The following is a 24,061-nucleotide window of genomic DNA, read 5'->3' as shown; positions in this document are numbered from 1 at the left end:
ATTGTGGGGTTTTCTGGGCATAGGAGAATATAGGACTATGTCAAAAGTGGCATATAAACTTGTTTTCTACCTGTTTCAAAATAATATTATTGTTTCAGCTTAGTAAAATTCAGTGCACTGAAGACTTTTGACTGCATTCTTCCTTAGTAAGACTCTCTCTATTCCTCTTACAGCCAAAGTAACATGATTCATCTGTACCGTTGAATTATTTCTAGCTCACTAAACAAAGTCACTGCCTTTTTTCATGTTTATACACTCTTCAAAAGCCCCTGCAGACCATTAAGAGCCTTCTTCTTGAGTCTCACAGTAGCCAATATGTCTTTTGTTTGAACAAAAACACACAGTCCTGATTGTCAGTTTGGGAACAGGCATCTCTTTCTTTATCATCATGCCCAGATATTATTGCTCATCTTTTCCAAAGCGTTGTGATCCAAAGTACCATGTGGGAGGAAATAAAAAGGCTCAGCAGGAGATGGATATTAAGGATGGAGTTTCACTCTTTGAATTTGCTGCCTTTTGTAAATTCAAATAAGATTATTTATACAGAGTGATCAAATGATGGTCAAACATGGAAGCACTCAGAAGTTCAGTTAGGGTCGGCTCCTAGGATTTGCTTAACCAAATGGATAATAATTCTTCCCTCCCATGTGCACTCCCACATGGCTCCTTTCTGAAATACTGTATCAGCTCTTTCACTCTCAGCTCCCAAACCAATTTCTTTTTTTTCAAGGAGACCCTTTAAAAGTTTCCTTTAAAGCTTATAATTCCCGTGATGATATCCCTCATGGTCACCGTTCCCAGTTCCATAGTCTGGACAGGCTTTGTGTATGGCTACACCACTGCTTTGCTGCTGCCCTCACCCCTTCTTTCTCCATGAGACCCAGCACTGGGAGCTGATCCCTGTGCTGGCAGGTCCAGAGCCTCTCATCATGACAGTTGTTCAAATCACAGCATATATGTACCTTTTTTATTTCTTCTTCAGTGGGGATCCAAATCTGCCTCAGTAACTCCCAGAGTCATTATGCTGCATAAACTCACTTAAAAAGAGAGAATGCGAAAAGAGCTGGGGATGGGAATTGAGAAGTTTCTTCACCACCGTCATTTTTCACATGTCCAAAACATGCAGCACAGTTCAACAGACAAAGGTCTGTGTTGGTTATTCAGAGAACCATATTTTGATATATGCATCCAACAGCCAGCCCATTTAAAAAAATCTAGTGGTCCAGAAGCAATGCAGGTTACATGTACATGCAGACAATCAAAGGAAAATTTTACTTCTCCTTCCTCTGTCTTCTGGTAGTTTCCACTTCTGGTCTGCCTGCCCCTTCCCTCATCTGCACCTTCTTCCTCAGAATGTCTTGATTTCTGCCCATCTCTGATCTCCCTAACTTGTTGATTAATAAATATATGAGTTATTTGAGCACTTATCTCCAAGGAGAAATATTTTTAAAGAGATGTAAGTTACCTGAGCCGTGAAAAATATAAGTAACAAATATGATCATTCAATCAATTTTGAATGTCCACCTGCAGTCCTTAAAACTTGTATGGCTCTGAACAACTTCACCCAAAATTCAAATTTAGACATGCTTTAAGCGGGATATTGGACTAAATGATCTCCAGAGGTCCCTTCCAATCTAAGCTTTATCTATAGTTCTAGAAATAGAGGTTATCATGCTAATGAGTAGTTGCTCAACAATTTCATGAAAACTGGAACCAGGCCATTCTGTCAGCAGCATGTGTAACATTGGAGCCATCACCTTACCTTTACTTTTTGGAAAATTGGCCAGCACAGCAGTTTTAAAATGGAAAAATAGTATAAATTTATGATTGTAGAACAAAGCGATTATTCACCTACTTCATTGTCTCAGTTATGACTGTGGCTACTAAGTGTATGACTGCATGAAAAGTGACTTCCTAGCTCTATCTTTAAGGGTTGTGCTTTTCGTGTTTGAACTTCTACTCCTAATACATTTTTCTTCAGTCTTGTATAAATGAACATTATGGTTATCCATGTAAAAACATGTAAATTTCACTGGAAGCCTTATGTTTACCTACATTAAAATAACCTGTTTATGGCAAAAGCCAAGACAAGATGAAATAAGCTCCTGAATAATTCAGCAGTATATCCCACAGATCCACCATGCAGATTATGAAAGTCTCAAATTCAGCAGAAAAGTACCCCCAAAGCCCAGGATAAGCTCAGCAATATGATGCCTCTGCTTCATACAACATGAACAGATTTTCTCCAAAAGTACTTGCATGCATTTTTTTTGTGCAAGTGTGAAGAGAAGCAACCACACTGATACTTATTCAAAAGCTGCCACCTCACAAATTTCAATCTCAGATTCATGCAGCTGAATAAGGTAACTAATGAAAAGTAAACTTCAGGAGGTTTTACAATAAAGGGCTCATTGCATTTGCCCAGCAAATCTCATCAAATGAGCTCAGCTTGTTTTAAGATGATGGTGCTTCATTTATCATGTAGTCAGGTAGCAGGTGCTTTGCCATCTGAAGAGATCCTGAACATGAGCTCAGAATTAAAAATGTAATAGACTGAGAGCAGAGAAAGTAATTCTGCCATGGGTCTGCCATGGAAAAATTATTTAGGGCAATCTTTTGCAATTTGTATAATACCCTGAAGTAATTCCTCCTTTTCTATGTGTAGTAGGTAATACTTACTGCTTTTTATTTTGATTTACCCAGTCCTTAGACTCTGATAGTGTTTCTTTAGTGCTCTTTTCATGCAGTCTGGTGGCTTCCTTTAGGGTGGGCAGGCTTCCTTTTTCATAGACACAAATGTCTCCTTCCAACAGCTGTAAAAATTGTATTCTTTCCCAAGAGCAAAGTTAATGACCTTGCCCCAAGACACCCCTTGGAAATGAAGTGAGACTGGTGCAAAAGCTCAGAATTTACTGAGGAGATGGTTACAGTCCTTGAGCTGCTAAAGACATGCTGCTGAAATGACTATTAGGACACAGTATAGGCTCGGACTCTTTCTCCAGGCTCCTCTTCTGTCATCACATCAAGAGGGATCTTCACAGCTCTGATGGTCCCAAACTGTCTGCTTTGACCACTTTTACTGAATTGTCTTCAATCTTGTCCATGCTGTTAACAGGTCCTTATTTTATCCTGTGACAGCACTTCCCAGAATACACTCTGAATCCTTCTTCAGGCTGCTTCCATCCATATAAATTTCTGTTCAGAGAACTCCAGAGTTCCTTATTACCCTTTTACACAACTTCCAGAAACACCCAGCACTGGATGAGTACAAGGAACAATTAATACAAAAGTTTAAGGTTTTGAATCAATAGAAATCATAACATTGTGCAAACACAAAAATTTGTAAACTTTGCAGACACTGTACAAAATAATTTGGCTGATGGCTGTAAAATCAGACTTCGTTCTCCTTTTCAGTTTCAGCAGCCTCTGTTAACGTTTTTATTTGCTGTGTCCTTCAACATCATTGCAAATCCCTCAAAGATAGAGGTTTCTGCTATTTCTTTGTGAATTTTAATAGTGGGTTTTTTCAGGGATATTTACTGAATTATAATGTCTTTTTACATTTTTTTTCCTTTTTACTGCATGCCTCATTGGTAACTCTAAACTAGTAGACACTAACTTTGACACCAATGAAACATCAAGAGCCAGCATCAGTAAACTACAGAGTTGCATAGTCATGGTACCTAATGTGGCATGAATGACAGCTGTCCAAATATTTAAATCTTATTTACCATCAAGTACTGTACTTCTGAAGAAAAGTACTATGGATATTTCATTTCATTCACTTTCTAACAGACCTCCTCCGAAACCTCTGACAAATCATTTACTTTCCTTATAACACTCTGTTTCGACATACTTTGTCTTTTAATACATTTTTGGGGGGTACAAAAAAACCCTAATGGACTTATATGGGACCTAGTTTAAGAAAACCAGCCTTGATTTCAATCATTAGGTACAATCTGTACAATAAAATTATGAACAGTTTGAATGCCTGTTAGTGTCTGTTTTCACTCTTTCACAGTTTTCCTTCCTTTGTCTTGCTGTTGACATATTTACTTTCCTTTAAAGTTTCCACAGTATTAGATAGAGGGCTGCAGGCATCTGCCTTGACCTGGAGCTCAGCAGCTATGACTAAGCCTCAACAAGTCCTGCATTGCCCTCACAGGGCACACGCTCTGATGTGACTTTCTGCACTGTTTCCTCTCTAGTATCTTCTTCTATTAAGTTGTGGTGTTTGTTCCACATGTCCTCTGCTTCTTTTCTGATTCACTGTGCTCCTCTCCATATCTCAGTTGGCTTAGCAAGTGTCTCATGATGCTTTTCACGCTGAAGTGGGCAGTGGATGTAACCTATATCTGGAGCAACACACAAGCAGCAACTGGCTACTAACTTGCTCCTTATCCTTCTATGGAAACGGAGAAATGAATGCAGAAGCACAGTATGGAAAGAGGGGAGCCACCTTTCCCTGGCACCAGCAGCTGCTCTTTATTTCCTGTGGGTGATTTCAAGTATTTAGAGTTTACAATGAAGAAAGGATGGGAGAATGTAGCAGAAAGGTTGCAGAAGTTGCCTTTAGCACAAAAAGATCTCCCTGTTTAAACCTCTTGCTTTTATTTTTTTTTGTCAATAGTGACAATGTATTTTTGCACCCAGAGGCTTTCAACTGATAGAAATCAAGCTTGCTGGGGAGGCTGGCCAGGTCTTACAAGCTCTCTGTATGAGATGATTTAAGAGTTTGGGAATATCTGGGGATTCTACAAAAATCACAACTGGGGTTAGAAAATTACAGACCTTTTTTTAGCCTCTTTAAAGGAAAAGGTCTTAGACAGAGAACATATATATGGCCTTCCCATCATTGTGAAACTTGATGGTGAGTGTAGATACTAACCCAAGCCTTGTCATCATAGCATCTGAACAGCTTCCAGCCTGAAGCTGTATTTCTAAAGACAATAGTAAAGCTTGATAGAAAGAATAGGAAACAAGAAAAAAAATGCTATCATAACTGGAAACCAACTCATTTTTATGATTACCAGGAACACCACTTATTTGTCCATTCATCTGTTAGAGCCTTAGAGGGTCATAATGTTGCCAAGGTAAAAGCAAAATGTAAATGGTTTAGCTGGTGCTGTTTCCTATTTCTGTTATGTTCCATGATGTGTCAATGAATCATGCAGTTATTTTCTCCTTTTCGTGTCACATGAATGGGTTTTTATAACCTCACACAGCCTATGAAGGACAGCAACGTATTGACTCTTCTGACCTTTTACTTATTCTAGACTTTGATTGACTGGTCTCCTCTCTTCTTGCGGTGTTGGCAGCTGCCAGAAAGAACCACAGCCTCAGACAGTCAAATTACTGAATTTTGAAAAGGTGAAAGCAGCACAGCTTAGTTATGCTGTGATATCTCATAAGCCCATGTCAGGCATTGAAATTCAGATGTCTTTTTCCTGTAACAAAGATAAGTGCAAGAACAGGAAGATGAACAAGAATATCAGAAGAATGAATATTCTTTCAATAAAGACTTTAACAAAACACTGTGATGGTAAAATTTAATCTTCCTTGTTACAGCAGTGTTCTAACTGATCTCTCTTAGATACAGAGCCAAATTCTCACTTTTCATCACTATATAACAATGACATTTTGTGCAATTCATATATGAATACACACATTAATTGAGTCAGTATTTACATATTTCTAGGAAGTCTTTTTAAACAAATATAGCACCTTTTTAATTAATAATGAACTATTATGAGAGTGAGGTCTATCCATTCTTCTGCTAAATACTCAATTTGATTACACTCCTAAGAAATAGAATATTATGAAATATTCTGAAAGATCTGGAAATCTTTCTTTCCTTTGAAATGTGTAGAGTTCCAACTGTGATATTATCTTCTGTAACAATTGCATAGTTGTAGTTCTTGATGCCATCTTCACTCATGCTGCAGTAAACCAGCACTGACCTTAACTTGGGATTCACTAGTAAAAAAATCTCCCTCATATGTAGACAGTACAAATAAGTCCATGCAAATGATCCAATCGTTAGTTCTCAGAAGGTAGTTTGCAGTGTATTCTGGCATAACACATGCAACAATAGAAATGTTTAAATGTCCAAAGATGATAGGTAGTCTGTAATATGAGAAAAGCCTGTATAAACCTTGGTAGAAGACAAATGTCCCAGAAGAGATAATTTTTGTAGCGTTCCAATAATGAACCACAAAAGATGGTTTTGAGTGACATTGGCAAGCAAGCCTGAACTATACCAACAGCATGAGTAATTTATTAATTAAAAAAAACAACAGGTAAACACCATAGACTGATACAATTGTGCCAAATTGCATGGTATTCTTCAACCTGATTAATAGATAACTCTTTAAATTACATCATCCTACTAAAGTAAATGAGGCATGTTAAAATGAACAATAATCTCCAGTCCAAGAACAGTTAAAGGCAGTTGGATTGACACTAGGGTGTAGGAAGCAGTGATAGATGTAATCATGGCACTTCCATGACCTCCTAAGAAGGACTTCTGCTGATTGAATTAACTAGTGAGTGGACTGCAGCTTAATGTTGATCTCTAGTGAACATCATACAATAAAAGAGCAATTAGCAGGTAGCAAAGAAATCTTGAGAATGTTTTTAGTTCACATAGGTCTATACTCAATTTTATTTTGATGCCAGTTACTGATTGTTGTTTGGCATCTCAGAGATAATTATCCGCCTTCAGCTTCTCTACTCCCTAATCCTTTTCTACTAAAGGAAAGCTGCTTATAAAATACTTCCTAGCAAGTTTAGCCAGCCTTTGAGTCTCTGCATGTTCTTTCTTCTCAAGTCCTGTAAGTGAAAAAAAGCATGTTCAGGAGCTACTCTTAAAAGGAAAATGCCCCCTGACATCTTTCAAGAAATATTTTTCCTACAACACAGTATGAATGAAAAGTTCATGCTGCCATGAGTTTTCTGTACGCACATAAATCCTCACAAAGGCCTGTGGTTTAATCTTTGAGGATCAAGTTGCTGGAGCAAGACTTTTGAGATAATAAGCATAGCCTTCCTGGACAAACAGACTTAATAATCGAAGCTCCTATAATTAATGAAAACAAAGATGTGTGTGAGCATTTGGGTGTGAAGATGGTATAAAAAATCTTAAAATCTACAGGACTTTGAAGATTTCTTTAGTTATAAACTGGAGAAGGAGGGGTGAAAATCATTAAATAAATATATTTTTAACAACCCATTCCATAGTAAACCTTGGCCACCTTCTTATTGTACTTTGACAACTGTGAATAAAAATAATTTGCATAAAATTATTAAAAATAGTAACAGTAATAATACACTGAGCTATTAGGTTGAAGAAGACATATTTCCATGACACTGTCTCTAGGAGCAGATTGAGTACTCTTTCTAATTGACTTTCAATATCTCTTAAGAAAAACTGGATGTGAAGAACTTGGGCCATGGATACTATTTGGATCAGGCTTCAGGTGGACTGTAGCCAACTATTATGTAACAGCACTAAAATAAAAGTCATCCTTTATTTCTGTGAAAAACTGAGAATGAGGATATATATATGTGTGTATATATATGCAATGTATATGGGTGTGTATATATATACATATACACAGTATCAAGGAAATTAATGATTACTTCTTCCTTTGTGTTTGACTGCTGAACTTTTATGAACGATGTTAACAACAAATAGTTGGAATACAGCTAAGAAAAGGGTAGCAGCTGTGTGGATGGTCTTTGACATGTATTTCTTTGTCAGAATTTCCTATCTGCCAGCTCCATTTTAGGGGTTCTTTTATTCAAAGGCATTGAGGGTAGGTTTCAGTTGCAGAGGAAGAAACATACTTTTCCTTACAGGTGCATGAGGATGCTTAAGTTACAATTACAATCACGGAAGACCTGGTCATACAGCCATGGTATGTGGAAAAATGATGGTTCACTCAGAGAAATAAGGCACCATCTTTCATCAGCTAAGTCCCTTCACAGAGTTGACTGACGTTACTGCTGATAAACTTGATTTAGTTGCCTGTAGATAGATATCTAGGATAGGGTATCATGCCTGGAGCCCAGCTGTTTCTGCAGAAGGAAACAGACCTTCCACTAGTCATTTCCCATATGCATTTGCAGTGTATCTCATCACTGATACCCCATGGTGTCTCAGATGGCTCTAGAGATCTGAGTGTAGACATCTTCACAGAACCCTAGCTCTCCACTGAGCATAAACACCTAAGCGTAGATGTGTGACACTGTGAGAAGAACCCCACCCCAGATGTCAATGTTCTCTAGTCTCCAGATGTCATAAATTGACAGGACAAAGACGTGAATTGGAAACATAAATTAACATTCTGTTGAGTAATGAACTGTCCTTATTATAAAGTTAAGAAACTGCACCAAGGCTGGAAAACTGCAGAGACTTCTTCAGGAGAGGGAAAGTTCTTCAATTGTTAGAATCCAGGTACTCAAGAAAAAATGAATAATTTATTGTAGCGAAGGCTGGATTATACAGTCATTTATGTTTAATGTCTTTCACTGTAAAGGGCTCCTACATCAAAAGAGATACATGCCTTACAATTGTAACACAATTACCTCTCTACAGGGACAATCTCAGTCAAGTAGCATATAGCATATTGCTAAAGAATCTAGGAAGAAAGCAAAGTTTGACAGAGGATACTAGGGTATACTCTTATTTTTAGCAAAAATGTGCCTTAAGGCTGAATTTTCAAATAGAGGCAATTGAACAACTCTCATAACGGCACGAGACACAGTGATTTGAAATGCCAATCAGGTAATTTCACATACAAATGCAGAGTTCAGTGCTATTTGCATATGTATAAGCTGTTTTCCCTGCATAGCTGTGGAGAGTGCACAGCATCCATGAATAAACATTTGTAGGCACTTTCAAAAAACACTTCAGCCTTGTTGTCTGTCACCTGAAAATTGCCTTTAAATGTTCATGCAGTGAAAAGGAGACCTCAGTTTTTCAGCAGTTGGTGGTCTTTTTCTCACTATGTAGGATTTATTACGTGATTGGTCCATAGCTCTCGGGCCTTGGAAGGACCTAGGTCCAGTCCTCTTCAATATATTCATCAATGACCTGGATGAAGGGATGGAATGAAACAAAACCAGGAGGGGCGGCTGACACCCCAGAAGGCTGTGCCGCCATCCAGCGAGACCTGACCAGGCTGGAGAGCTGGGCAGAGAGAAACCTAATGAAATTTAACAAGGGCAAGTGTGGGTGCTGCACCTGGGGAGAATTAACCACAAGCACCAGTACAAGTTGGGGGCTGACCTGCTGGAGAGCAGCTCTGAGGAAAAAGACCTGGGAGTCCTGGTGGACAACAGGATGACCATGAGCCAGCAATGTGCCCTTGTGGCCAAGAAGGCAAATGGCATCCTGGGGTGCATCAAGAAGAGTGTGACCAGCAGGTCAAGAGAGGTTATCCTGCCCCTCTACTCTGCCCTGGTGAGGCCCCATCTGGTGTACTGTGTCCAGTTCTGGACCCCCAGTTCAAGAAAGACAGGGAACTGTTGGAGAGAATACAGCAAAGGACTCTACTCTGCCCTGGTGAGGCCCCATCTGGTGTACTGTGTCCAGTTCTGGACCCCCAGTTCAAGAAAGACAGGGAACTGTTGGAGAGAATACAGCAAAGGACCACAAAGATGAATAAGGGCCTGGAGCATCTCTCCTACTAGGAGAGCTGAGGGACTTGGGTCTTTTTAGTCTTGAGAAGAGAAGACTTAATGGGGATCTAATCAATGCTTACAAATTCTTAAAAGGAGGGTACCAGGAGGACGGGGCTGGTCTTTTTTCAGTGGTACCCCGTGACAGGACAAGAGGAAATGGGCACAAACTTGAGTATAAGAAATTCCACCTAAACGTGAGGAGGAACTTCTTTACTGTGAGAGTGGTAGAGCGCTGGAACAAGCTGCCCAGAGAGGTGGTGGAGTCTCCTTCTTTGGAGACATTCAAAACCCGCCTGGACAAGTTCTTGTGCAACCTGCTATAGGTAGACCCGCTCTGGTGATGATGTCTAGAGGTCCCTTCCAACCCCATATGATTCTATGATTCTATGTTTCTATGATTCTACATTCCTGTAATTATTCCAGTAAATATAGCTGCCTTTTTTTTTTTTTCTTTTTTTCTTTCTTTAATGACCAGGGGTAGCTCACACATCCCTGAAGCAATCACAGGTGCAAATATTTCCATGGAACTGCTTAAGCCTGCCACCCTAGTTCTGATTATCCTTCTTTCAATTTTCCCACCCTTTGCCCTCTTAAGTCATTTGTTCAGTGCAAAGTACTGAAAAATGGTACCTTCATAAACAGGAGGATTTTTCACACCTTTCTGCAGTGTCAGGAGGAGTCATGTCTAGAATGGTCCTAACATTCAGAACTAACAACATTAGATTCTCTTGTAAGCTTAATAAAGGAAAAAAGGTGAATATTCACAGAATCGTGAATTGTGGGAGGTAATAAACAGGAAAATGGTAGGGCTAATTCATGGTTTGTCTCAGAATCAGCCTTTCAAGGTTGATAAATAAGATGTAGACATACACCAATCAGTACATATTGCAATCCTTCAATCCAGGAGCCAATTTACATAGCTCTTCAAAATCTCCATGAAAAAAATCTAGTTAGAATACTGAAGTTGAAACAGAGTGGTCAATTAAGAAGGCAAATAATCTCTGATATCTTTTTATCTTAACATTTATTGAATTCGAGCATACTGTTAAGCTTTTTTTAATATTCAGCGTGTGTGAAAAATGGAATAGGTTTTGTCACTATTTCTCAAACCTCACTACTAAAAGGGGTTTTTTATTATTTATTTGCCCCTGTGAATTTTAGAACTGTACTGCAGTGTACAGCTTTTTCTGGTTTTATAATTTGTTAATTTATCATTTCCACAAGGAGTCTGAAAATATAAAATCAAGATCATATAGTAGCACAAAAATACAATAGGAGACAATTTTCTTCACATGCTGATATGTCACAAGAGGGTGAAATAGAAAATTCACACTTAGGTATATCTTTCAACAGCCACGGTGTGTCTTTTTTTTTCTGGAGGATATCCTAATTTTCCAGTAAGATTTTTTAAGTGCATGATTACTTATTTAGAGGAGAACTTTAAATGTCTCATCTGTGACCTTCATCCTCCTCTTTAGTTCTCTGTCTTAAATGTGATATTCTTTTTAACTGCAATATAATACATATTTCTTTGTCTGATTGTGAATTATGGTATTAAGAGGGTGAAGACAGCACAGTAGCTCCCACCATTAGCCAAAATCCCATCCAGGCTCTCTGCAGAAAGCTTCATCAAATTCTGTGCCAAAACCCTAGCTTACATTGCATTCTTTTGTAACAGTCGACAAATTCAGGTGCTGCTCAGATCAACTAAAAGTTAGCGTTTTTTCAGTTGAATGTGTAAGGGAGTAATACAATCAGAAAACAGTTGAGCAAAATAATCCCGTGGAAATCTCTTGAGACAAAAAAAATGTGCTTCATTTGGGAATAACTTTTTGGTTTGAAGAATCCATCTGCTTTTATAATGTTAAATGAAACATTAAAGATAAAGTTAGTTCTCTTTTGCTGGAAGACCTTCCCTGCTATCCATGGACAAAGAAAAAGAGGAAAAATGCCATTTTCAGGTAAATTCTATATTTTCTTAATTTGCCGCAGAACCAGACTCCAGTGTGGTTTTAGAAAGAAGAAAAAAAAGATATGCTCTTCTTTCAACTGGCTTAAGCTGCAGGTAGTGACATGGCATACTTTTGATAATTTCCTGTCATTATACTTCCCAAGTAGACACAACATAATTATGCCTTGAAAATTTCTGTTTCTCTTCCTAGGTGAGTTGCCTTTCAAGCTTTGTCAGAACTGGTATATACCAGAAATTTCTCTTCTCCTACATATTGTTGGTCAAGAGCACCAAACACCACCATACCTACCATCTGGAGAAGGTACTGCCACATCTAAGCCACTGTAAGGAAAATTAAAAGCCAAGGACTTTCTCCTGCATACACATTGATTATATCTCTCTTGGTAAATAGATGTGCCTGAGGTACATGTCTGGCACCAAGATGAGGCCAGGACTGGCCCAGTTTAATACTCTCCAAAACTGGATGGCTTTGTCCAACCTGTCTATGGGGAATGGCTCTTGACCTGTTACAGCTCCCTGAGACATGTCTGAGAAAGTGTGAGGTGATAAGCCAAAACAGTATTGGGGACAATCCAACCAATTAGAAGCAGTGATAGTAGTAGGCCAATGCATGGAGCTGTTCCTTGGCTACGGTTAATTCACTAGCACAGACATGGTCTTTGATTCTAATATTGCCAGCAATGCTATGGTGATTTTTTTTCCTCTTTGGTATATTTCTAATTATTCTTTTAATCTCAAATGTGCTACATTAAGATACCTCTGTCAAGTAGAAGTAGCTTTTTAACTGATCTGTTCCTATAGCTACTTTATAGTAAGATGGAAGGTAGCATAGTGGGAAGAGTGCATTACATCTGCTTTGAGACAGCACCTAAATGCTTTGAGATAAAGACATGACACAAATGCAAAACAAAACAAGGGCTCAGTCTCTTGTGTGGCTTCAGTAAGAAATCTGGCAGCCATTTTTTAAAGCATCATAAGGAACAATATGTCAATAAATTATATTGATAATGCTCTAAACTAGTGCATCTCAGGAATGACTCAAGGGCTCAGGAGAGGATCAGATAATGGGCCATGGAAACAGAAAAAAAAATGTCAACCTTCTGACACAACCAAGCAAACAAAGGGTGAAATACAAAAAATAAATAAGCATTCATATTTGGTTAGAAAATTAAAACCATGATGGTAGCAGCTGTGTGAGATAATCAGCAGGTGTTACTTCTAAAGGACGAGGTGACCATTGTTGAGGAAGTGCTGCTGTAAGACAAGCAACAGCATTGCTTGCTAAACTGTGGTACCCAAACTGCTCTTTCCTAATGAAAGTCTTTAAATTCAAGGTTCCTGACATGCTGCTGAACTATGTCGGGCATACATCATCTTACTTCAAAGAATTAATACATATATATGATGGTGCTGCGCAGACCTGGTCAGATACTGACTGGGCTTTCAGAAACACCTTAGAAGCACCATCTCAGGAAGCTATCTCACACATTATCATGCAGGTAAGACATAAATCAACCCCCTTTGAAAATCTACCAGGTCTATGACCAGTTTGACCTTCAATATAGTATGGGTATGATCTTTTCTGCATTTCTCCTGGAAAGAGGCCTCTGACAAAGATCTCTGGGGAGCTTCAGATGCAGGAAGTTTTGCATGCCTCTGTATTTTGTGCAGAGCCATCTCTCAGTCACGTTCCCAGTTTCAAATGTTCCCGAGTTCAGAAAGAAAAATAAAGATAAAATAAAGCCACTGAATCTGCTGCCAGTAAATACTCATACAATAGAAAAGGAACTTCATAGGCTTTCTTTTCCTGCAGGCATGGAGCGATTGTATTGTTCATCAGATTTCCTGAGAGCATCATTTTCTCTCCTTCATCCTGTGTTCATCTATCATGCTAACTGCTGCTTGGAGAAAAATAAAGAAAAATATTATACTAGGCACAATCGGTTAGCACTGAGAGGGAAAGTTCTTTTGTGAAGGCTTAGAAATAAAAGGAGATTTCAGTGTCACTCTTGGATTTCATTAATTTAAGCAAAAAATCAGATATTGCCATCTTTTTTTTTCTATTAGTTTAGCAGACATCTGTAGCAAGTGAATGGCGCTTTTCCCTTTGGTTACACAATATTTACATCTGTTCCAGAAAGAGGTGAAAAAAAATTCTGTATTATCAGGTTAGGATAACACAGGGAGGAAGAAGTTGTTCAACATTTCTAAGCAAGGAAAGATATATCAAGGAAATATCAAACTATTAACCCATCCTTACCCTTGCCCTCTTTGAGTCCTGTAAAAAAAACCCAAACAAATAATCTGAACTATTGTTAGATTTAGAACAGAAATCTTACGTTTTTCTGTAAGCTAAAGAAATATGGATGATATCCTGGACTGGCACATATCAAATTACCTTATCAACTAGATTTTACTCATCTTTTAAAGTCTCGATGTGAGATTCATCTCACCTGGGTTTAGATATTTGTCCTGTAGGCTTGCAAGCTAGTCATCTAGGTCCCCTCAAAGTCAGTGGAGAGAATTAGATTCACTGGTTTAATTCAGTGCTTTGCAGAGGCAACTGGTGATTCAGCAGTTCACATTTGGTTGCAAATTTTATTAACTGCTAGTGGGTGACAATTTTTTTTGTCACTTTATTCCTGAATTTCTGAAGTCAGTACCAGGGAGTTGTTGCCTTGAGAAAATTAAGATGTCTTTCCCCTACTCTTATGTGATGCAGTGGCAATGATGGATAAAGAAAGAGTAGTCTTTTTATGAAGGCTTATTGTCTTTTTGACTGCCTGTCTAGAGTATATCTCTATACTAACCTTGCAATGCAGCCAAGGTACAGCAAATGCAATTATGGTTTGCAAAATAAAAAAGGCATGTTAATACTTCTCAAGGAAGATATTTGTCCTGTAGGCTTGCAAGCTAGTCATCTAGGTCCCCTCAAAGTCAGTGGAGAGAATTAGATTCACTGGTTTAATTCAGTGCTTTGCAGAGGCAACTGGTGATTCAGCAGTTCACATTTGGTTGCAAATTTTATTAACTGCTAGTGGGTGACAATTTTTTTTGTCACTTTATTCCTGAATTTCTGAAGTCAGTACCAGGGAGTTGTTGCCTTGAGAAAATTAAGATGTCTTTCCCCTACTCTTATGTGATGCAGTGGCAATGATGGATAAAGAAAGAGTAGTCTTTTTATGAAGGCTTATTGTCTTTTTGACTGCCTGTCTAGAGTATATCTCTATACTAACCTTGCAATGCAGCCAAGGTACAGCAAATGCAATTATGGTTTGCAAAATAAAAAAGGCATGTTAATATTTCTCAAGGAAAATTAAAAAAAAAAAAGAAAAGAAAAAAAAGAGAGATTGCAATGCTAACTTCTGCAGTTATTGATTTCTAGACTTTATGTTTGCAGTTTAGCATATTTTTTTTTTAGAGAATGACTTCTCTAGCTGAAATAGTTCCAGTAGCTGTGATCTCACTCATAGAGATGGGTATTTGGTGTCTTTCTAATCTGCAGATCAGTAGCCACTTACACTAAGCTGTAAGCTATGATGCAGCTCTCTTTTTTGCATGCCTGTCAAAGACTTGCCTTTTCTTCTGTCACAGCTTAAGGCAGCATGTGAGGCAATGAGTTTGACAGGAATTATGCTGGGCACTGTGGCTCCTTCACTTTTGTTTGCACTTTTTTTGACAGGTTGTGGTAACCCTGGCAACCACCTTGCTGCATTGTTAGTGCCCATGTACAACGTGCTGGTGCACGTGCTTGAAGGCTGCTAAATGTTGTGAAAGAGAGCATGAAACGCTGCCTTGGCTTCTCTCTCCTGCCTTGTATTGTCCAAGGGAACTGCAGGCATTTGGCAGCAAAACACTTAGTATTTAACAGTGGGAAGTCTTTTCACTGCCAGTGAATGAAGCACAAGGATTTTGCAGTTTCACTTGAGAGGCCTTCTTTTATGGGGGTGGATTTCTACCCCCTTGCAGAAAGCTATGGGACAGAAGTGCCTATCCCTGTTCTCTGAAATTATCCTACCCAAGAAGCTGTATTGCTGGCAGTACTACCAAGCACAGTTATTGCTCTCCCACTTTGGGATGCTGTGAGACAAGCTACCTCCACTCTGCACAGATAGACCACTTTTGGAAAATTGCCATGGCTGAAACTGCAGACTTATGTACTTCCAGTAGCCTGGAGACCGTAGAGAAGTGGAAGGGCGGAGGGAGAAGGCAAAACACTTAAGAGTCAAAGCAAATTTAGGCTTACTGTTGTGTGTTTTCTATTTGATATTATAGATTCAAAGAATAATGGTTTCATTGTGCATAGTGTCTTATCAACTGTTCTGTTTGGAAAGGGATTCCATGAGACACAACTATATGTCATCTCTCATGACAATAAATACAATAAAGAACAAAACGGGATAGTTCTGTTTGGGGTCAGAGTGGGGAAGCTAAAAGCAGAAACAAGGTTTTGTTTTCACTTACAGCTTGAATGGTTAAGACTGCCCATCTTCAGAAAAGTTCATTAATTGTGATGAGTAGCTATAGCAACACATCTACAAAAAACAAAACTATGGCTTCCCAAGAGAAAACAATATACTGTTGTATTCTTATGAGAGTATGGATGTAGGTCACCGCTGTAATATGTACTTGGGGAGCAATTAAGATGTTTATGGCCATGGTCTCATTGTTTAGCAGGACAGTGGTATATTGAGATATCTCTTCTTTTCCCTTCTCCCCTAGTTAACTTTCCCAAACTGCATGTTTTCTATTTTTTGAACGCTTAACTGCTTTGAATGCTTAACTGTTTCACTGTTTTACTCCTATAGAAATTGAATGTGTGCCTACATGGTGGTTTTGAGTTCCTTTTTTTCCCTAGCCAGATAGCTTGTTATGCAATCTCATTTAGTCTTACCATCTCTACAGTGATGCATAATGGAGAAATCTTAAAACAGGTAGGCTATTAAAGCCAGTACAAGATTCACTTAAACATGTGCTGACAAATGTACCTGATGATTGTTTTTTAATTCAGAATTTCAAGACTACTGAGATAGAGAACCAAATGCATCTCAGAGGGAAGAGAGGTTCTGACGTGCTCAACATCAAATCCAAGTTTGCTATGGTCAGTACTGATCAGCTTATTTCCATAACTAATATTACTTGAATAGAACATGGCCACTTTCTGAAAATTAATATAAATGAAAGTTTTATTTTCCTAAGAGTATCATTTTGTTGCACGAAGCCCACTACAGCTCTGCAGGGCTGCCTTGCCCAACACAGACAGCGAATAAGAGAGGCAGAAGTGAATGCTTAAAAGGATGCCTGCAGATACAGAAAAATGACAGTGCTGTCGCTGCACCAGTTTAATGAGTGTATCTCTCTCGTCTGATTAGCCCAAGTCTATTGGCACAGACAGGGAAAGCAGAGCTGTGATCCTGCCTCCTTCAGGATCCTGGCAACAAGGAAGAAGACAGTAAGGATGGGCTAATTCTGCTTTGACTTCATAGACTATTTGAGAGACTGGAGGAACATGCATATGATAAACCCTGTAACTCTGTATTCATGTTACAGCCATGCTGAAAGTGAGGCTTTTGTATAAGTCTGCAGCTATAAAACAAACAAACAAACAAACAAACAAACAAAACAGGAAAAGAAAACAAAATCTTGTTCAATTAAAAATAAGATTTGAGTTTGAATGCATGTGTTTGCTCTTCCATATATTTTCTCCCCTGATACCATTCCTACCCTTGAAGAGTGTGAATGGGATTTTCAGACGCTCTGTCTGTGTCTTGCTTTTTAATTTTATTGTGTCTTACTATGGAAATAGCTGTTAGACTATTGACCATTTGATCCAACTTACATGGAATTCCTATTAAAGCCAATGCCAGTTCTCTGAACAGAGAAATGCTTTACAAGGGTTTCTAAGAATACTTTTCAGATCTGTTTGCTGCTTTTCCAGCACTCCCATTTAAGTCAGTTAGACAGTTACAAAATTGTAGTCAGCATCATATTTTGATTCCAGTATAGTAGAAGAATTCTGTGCCAAAACTTTATTGAAATTCATAAAAACTTTTCTCCTTCCTTCCCTAACATCAGTCAAACGGCCACATGAGAATGTCTGCTTTGATTAAAAGAAAAGAGAACAAAAAACACAGATGAGAGAAATCTGCAAAATTGTACTCCTTAAAAGTCATATTTTTAAAATACTTTCAATGTAGGGAGAGTGAAATGAGATAGGCTTTTTAAGCACAGTGGTGCTTTTTAAGCACAGATGAGTAGACCATGATGTTGTGGACAACTGACTGAACAGATGGGTTCAGAGCATAGAGATCAATGGTTCAAAGTGTAACCAGCAGCGTGTTAAGCAATGTCCTCAGGAACAATACTAGTGACATTGTCACAAACACCAGGATGATGGTGAGGAATGCTCCTTCACAAGAGTTCCTTAGCTCAGTGACTTCAAAACTGGTCTGAGGACTTTCCAGAGCAGAGGAATGCCAGCATTCAAAATCCACTGCACAAATTTCATGGTATAAAACTCTAGGCCTTTCTTTGTCCCTCTCCAGACTTCCCGGACTGTATCTGGTTTGGGTATAACACAAAGGATTCCTACTTAAACCATTCTTTCAACATAATCTTGAAGTATGCTGTAAAACCATTTCCATTTAGACTTGTATGTAGAAAACAGGCAGGTGTTATATTTGAATTTTGCAGCCTTATTAAAAAAGCTTTTAAAGGACTGGATAACAAATCACTATTAATTATATTAACATTTCTAGAGGCTCTGATGGTGACAGTCATTGTACATACATGTAATTAAAAGATAATCCCGGGGAAATGGAATTTTGCCCCTGACAGATGCATTGAACTAGTTCATGAACATATAGTAAAAGGAAGAGACAGGGACACACCCTCAAAAATCCCAAATCCAATGACTGGGAAGGTACAAGTAAAGCATAGCTCTCCCTAAGTAACGTCTTGTATTAGCACTGATACAGAGAGGGTACAGGGCTAGGTGGACCATTGGCCTTACTCTTTTGCTTTTATTAATGGAAGTGAAACTAGCAAAAGTTCATATAAGTCCCACTTACCAAGTAAGTCTAAAATTTACAGCCAAGAACTTTTGTGTATTCTCATGCCCTGAGCTTTTCTCTGAAAAAAGTGGTGTGGCCAGGCTCTGAACCAATTCTTTGCAAGAATTGTGAGTCATACTCAGAAAAGGCAGCAACCAAAGCAGTAAGTCTTTGTAGAACCTGCTGAATGGACTAATAAAGTACTGTTATACTTTGTTTGTCATGAAATTTCATGACAAATCCAATGATGAATAGATCTTTGCGGACATAATCAGTCACTGATTATCCCAATCCTAAAGCCAGTAAAATGGAATAATGAAATTATAGTTGAAAAAAAAAAGAATATTTGCTTTCTGCTTTATCAGTCTAATGTTCACTAATGTTCACATTCCTTCACATATAGGTCTAAGTCCTGTGTCATAAATCTCTTAGAAATATACAGTCAATCCTTACTCACAGGAAGAATGCTTTCCAATGTTTGTGGCGCATGGCTAGAAAAGTGCAAACAACCAAGGAACTGCTGAGAAGAGTGGACAATATTTGGAAATTATAGGTTGAGAGTAGTCTTGAATGCATCTGATCCTTCGTCTTTAGAGATCCAATGTACAAGGCCTGCCCAGACTTGTTTGATCTAGAAAACAACACAATAAATAAGGTCAAAGTGTCCTATCCTCAAAACCTAGAGAATCCTGCTACATTATGGGCTGAAGGGAGAGATTGCTTAATTCTCTGTTTCAGAGGTTTCATTGACTCCAATGAGGTTGGTGCCTTGTTATGTAGGCTCCAGCTCAGAAAGGTAGTTGAGAAAATATTAAGAATAATATCAGCATCAGTTGAAACGACCAGATAGGAAGAGTTAGTCTGTCTTATTCTGATTTTGCTCACATTCCCATTTTCAATTACTTGCCCATGACAAGTGCTCACAAGTGCTGCAAACGTACCAATAACCAGTAATAGTTCTAAAGAGCCTTTGACCTCAACAGAATTATTCACCGGTAGAAATGACTTCTCTCTTCCAAGAAGGTGGTTGTATCAGGGTGGAGGTCAAGGCACAGGCTTTTTTTATAACCTGCAACAGTAAGAGGCTACCATGTTCCATAGAACGGAGATAATTTCATGCATTTCATTGAGAAACTAGCTGTAAGTGTAAGAAGAGTAGATGATCAGTTGAATTGAATGCATGCATAAAGAAAATCTTTTTGGACACAGCTTTTCCACGAATCATTGCTTGCTGGAATTTATATATAGAGTAAATTTTTATGGTGTTGTTTTTTTTTTTTCTCAAAGTAACAGTTTCACTTTTTGTACAACAAAACCAAATGTGGATAGAATTATCATTTCAGCTTTGGAAACCTGCCCAAAAAGCATTCGCAACACAGCAGTGTCATTATAATCATAGCAGACAAATTTCAACCTTTTTGCCCCATTTCAATCATAATGTGCCTGAACTATAACACAATATAACAGGTATTTTGTGAGAAATTAGACAGTTACCAGAACAATTTTATAAGTTATATTTGTCTTAGAATACTGTGTCAACTTTCGAATAGAGTTTAGTGTAAAGTCTTGCCAGTGATACATTTTTTTTAAGTGACTGTGAAAGAAACCAGGCACAATAGGTATAATTTTTGCAGTATTGACATAATGATGAATAGCGTAACTATCAAGATTTTGGAGGTGTCATGTGACATCCCTACACACACTAACATCTGTTGCCTTCTTGTCCTTCTTCCTTTTTAGCATTCAGGATCCTGAATTTCCCAAGTCTGCTAACAACATTCAGAGTTTATCAGAGCTTCACTGCACTGGAGGATGGTGTTCAAATACTGTGTTACCAAGCACTGCAGTACACTGATATTCATTGCTTCCTGCTACTCACCACTGGCAGATTCTTGTAGATTTGCTAAGGGGTTTAGGAGACAGTACACCTCCCAAGCTTGAAAGCAGGTTCAAAATTTAAATTGCAATGCATTTTGGAAGTACAACCTGAGCTCAAAATACAAATGTATACTGTGGTATTTATAGAGTTACAGGCTGCTACTTTAACTATCTGTTTGGGAACAATTCAAGAGTCCATTCTAGTCACTTATTCTAGTGAGAGGAAGCTTCTGGGTCACTGAAAGGCATCCACTGTCATATTTTCCAGTACCAGATGGAGTACCTCTGCCTTTAAAAGTGCTTCCTATTACTCTAATCAAAGGAATTACTCCCTGATTCATTAGATGCGGCGTAGTTGACTCCAAGTCTGGTCTTGATAGGTCGCTCCTCCTGTCTCCATTGGTGAACCTCTCCCTCTGACTGCAAGGCTCTTGACATGCAACGGTAACACCACCATCTTCCTCCCAAGAGAGCACGGAGCCAGCAGGAATGGTGCAGCCAGCCTGAAATGATGTGGAACAAAGAAGCTGAGGCTGAAAGAGAAGCATACAGGGGGGCTCAGAGCATGGGGGGCTCTGGAGCAGGAAAGGAGAGGGAGAAAAGAGAACTGCAGGTGGACACAGGAATAATGGATGAAGAGGAAAAAAGCTGGGGTTACCAGGCTGGTTTTATGTGGCCAAAAACTGGAACCTGCCTTACTGATTCTTCCATTTTCTGATTCTTGCATTTTCTTTTTCTTAATAAGCTCTGACTTTACTTGTTGCACTCTGGTATATTTTCCTATCCATTTTTCCTGGTTTTCTGTAGTTCCATAATCTTCACCTCTCCTTTACCTGGTCCTGGACTTTCTCTATTACCACCTCCCTCTCTTTCTCTCAATTATAACCTTCCTCTTATTCCTCTTAAGGATTCCTGTCCTTATCCCTGTGCTGCTCCTTCCTACCCAGCACATTTTCTTCATCCTGCTAAACTTCCAGCTGCCACAAGTGCCTTTCCTGGTCTTTCATGTGTCACATGCAATGATTAATTCCCATCCCTGCTGTTGAAGCAAACATGCCTCTCGGAAACCATTCTTTCTATAGCAACCTGATGTGGGAAGCATTAGAGACACAGGCAGCTGCTGCAGTGACTGGATGGGAGCAATGGGTCACCCCCAGCGAGCAGTGGGGAAGTGGTGTTTGTGCTGCTGATTGAGGGAGATGGAGGGTGGCATGGGTTGGAGGAGAATAACACCATGTGGGAGATATGTGCTCCACCAAAATGCTTTGCCTTGGGCCAGTCAGGTAGGTGTGTTTCCACACATACATGCTAGAGAGGGAACTGTGGACTCATATTCAAAACTAATGATTAACAGATTAAAGGCTGCTCTTCAGCCTTCTCCTGTCACTTAAGGGAGATAATGCCTGACATTTTAATGGGCTCGCCAGCTGATGTCTTAATTCTTCTTGTCCTTGTCTTTGAGCCAATTATTTTCCTCAGTCCTCTAATAGAGCTTTGGGGCAAGAGAGGGTCTTGGCGCAGACCTCTCTTCAGTTGGGGAGTTCAGGGAAAATAAAAGAAGTCACAACTTGGGCTAATGTAGCAAGAAGAAAATCTAGGGCAGGCTTGTTAGGGAGAGAATACCTGTCTCTGCCCTTATGAAAAATCAGCCTTGAAGTATTTATTTATTTAAATGTATTTAAAATATTTAATCAAGAATTGTCTCCTGAACATGGGCCACCACATTTTCAAAGCTGGTATAAGCTGTGCCATGTTTTCGTGTTGCAAGAAAAGAATCACACAGCTGCTGACTGAAGCAATAAAAAATCCTGCAGTTCTCTGGAGCCTGAACCCAAACACAAACAAACTCTGGGGAAGTCTAATTTCAGAAGAGGACAAAAAAATCCTTTTATGCTTCCCTGTGAAGTATAATATTATAGGTATATATCACAGTGCGCGAGTCTTTTTATCTAATGAAAAAGCTCCTTAGTTGCTCAGTACCGGTCACAGATCACAAGTATCAAACAGGAAGACATTAAAGTAGAGGCTGAGCCTGGTAATCCATCACACTTTGTATGACCAGGCTGCTTTCAAATGCAACATTAAGCTTACAACAAAATCTTTCACCACTGTTCTTTTTCTATAGTCTTTCATTTTCTAAAATTTACTTTCTGCAGTTCACATTTCCATTCTCTGATTTGAAAGACAAAAAGTTTTGTCATATTTCTTTGATTAATGAACATTGAGCTCTCTTGCTTCATACACAAATCCTGGTCATTTATTCCTGCACCATGAACACTGCTGGAAAAATCTAGGACATATATAAATAGAACAGATAGAATACTCTTTCAAAGGAATACCCCAAACTGTTTTAAACTTCATAGATGGGATAAATCTGAAGGATATCATGCATTTGCTTTACTTCAGATAACATTTCTTTCACAACAGCATTTTGCAAGATAGACTGGGCAAACGCAGTAGAAAATCATATTATGAATTTACTACTGACTGCACATTTAACTCAAAATTCTTTCATTCTGTTGTACAAAAGGGCTAAGAGCATTCAAGATTCGATTACACTTGTATTGACAGTGTAGGAATGACAGCTGACTAGCTTGTTCAATCATCATGAAAAAAAATAATGCAATAATGCTAATGAATTTGATGAAACTAAACCCTGAAATCCACATATTTCAGTAGGCAGACTAGAACAAATACTCTTCAGAAAACCTTGGAGCAATATTTCCCTTAGATTTCATAGGATTAAACATTTTGCAATTGCTATTCCACAAGAAAAAAAAATGTAATTAAATGCAAATACTTATACATACATACATACTATTGTGTAGTTAGGTGATGCAATATTCAAAATTAAGAAATTACTTCTGACCTTGATATGCAACTAAACTAGCCAATTCTCTTTCCACTCTGATTTATTTTTTTTTAATGTAAACTTTTATGTGTTATTTCCTGTTTCCATTGCAAGGTATTAAATAGTCTAGGTATGCAATGTGATTGTTGATAAGCAAGTAGAAAGAAACTCTGGGTTATGAATTTTTAAACAAATGAACTGAGAACAGTCACAAGCACTTCGTACATGGCCTGATTTTTTAAAAACTACATAAAGGACTCCTCATCTCTGAAAAACTAGGGACCTCTGAACACGATTTTACTAATTCTTTTTTTTTTTTTTTATTAAAATCATGTTTGAAAAAATGCATTACAAGTTTTTTCCACTTTTTAATGTGTATTGCTACAGGTAGATTTTAGACATTATTTTCTAATTGTCATTGATCCATGGTAAAGAGTTTATTAAACTGACCTGAACTCCATTAATAAACGATGTTGTCTTGATCTAGTAAATTACACTGAAAAATGTCATTTTCTTTCTCACTTCAGCAAGGTCCAAGAGAACCTGCCTGCCGGTGCCCATGACATTGTTGTGTCTCTGATGTTAGTTATTTCTGATTGATTCTGCCCTGAATGGGAAGCT

The sequence above is a fragment of the Calidris pugnax genome, unplaced genomic scaffold, assembly GCF_001431845.1.
Source record: "Calidris pugnax isolate Ruff unplaced genomic scaffold, ASM143184v1 scaffold44, whole genome shotgun sequence".
NCBI classification, from domain to species: Eukaryota; Metazoa; Chordata; class Aves; order Charadriiformes; family Scolopacidae; genus Calidris; species Calidris pugnax.
Note: the sequence above shows the minus strand (reverse complement) of the source record.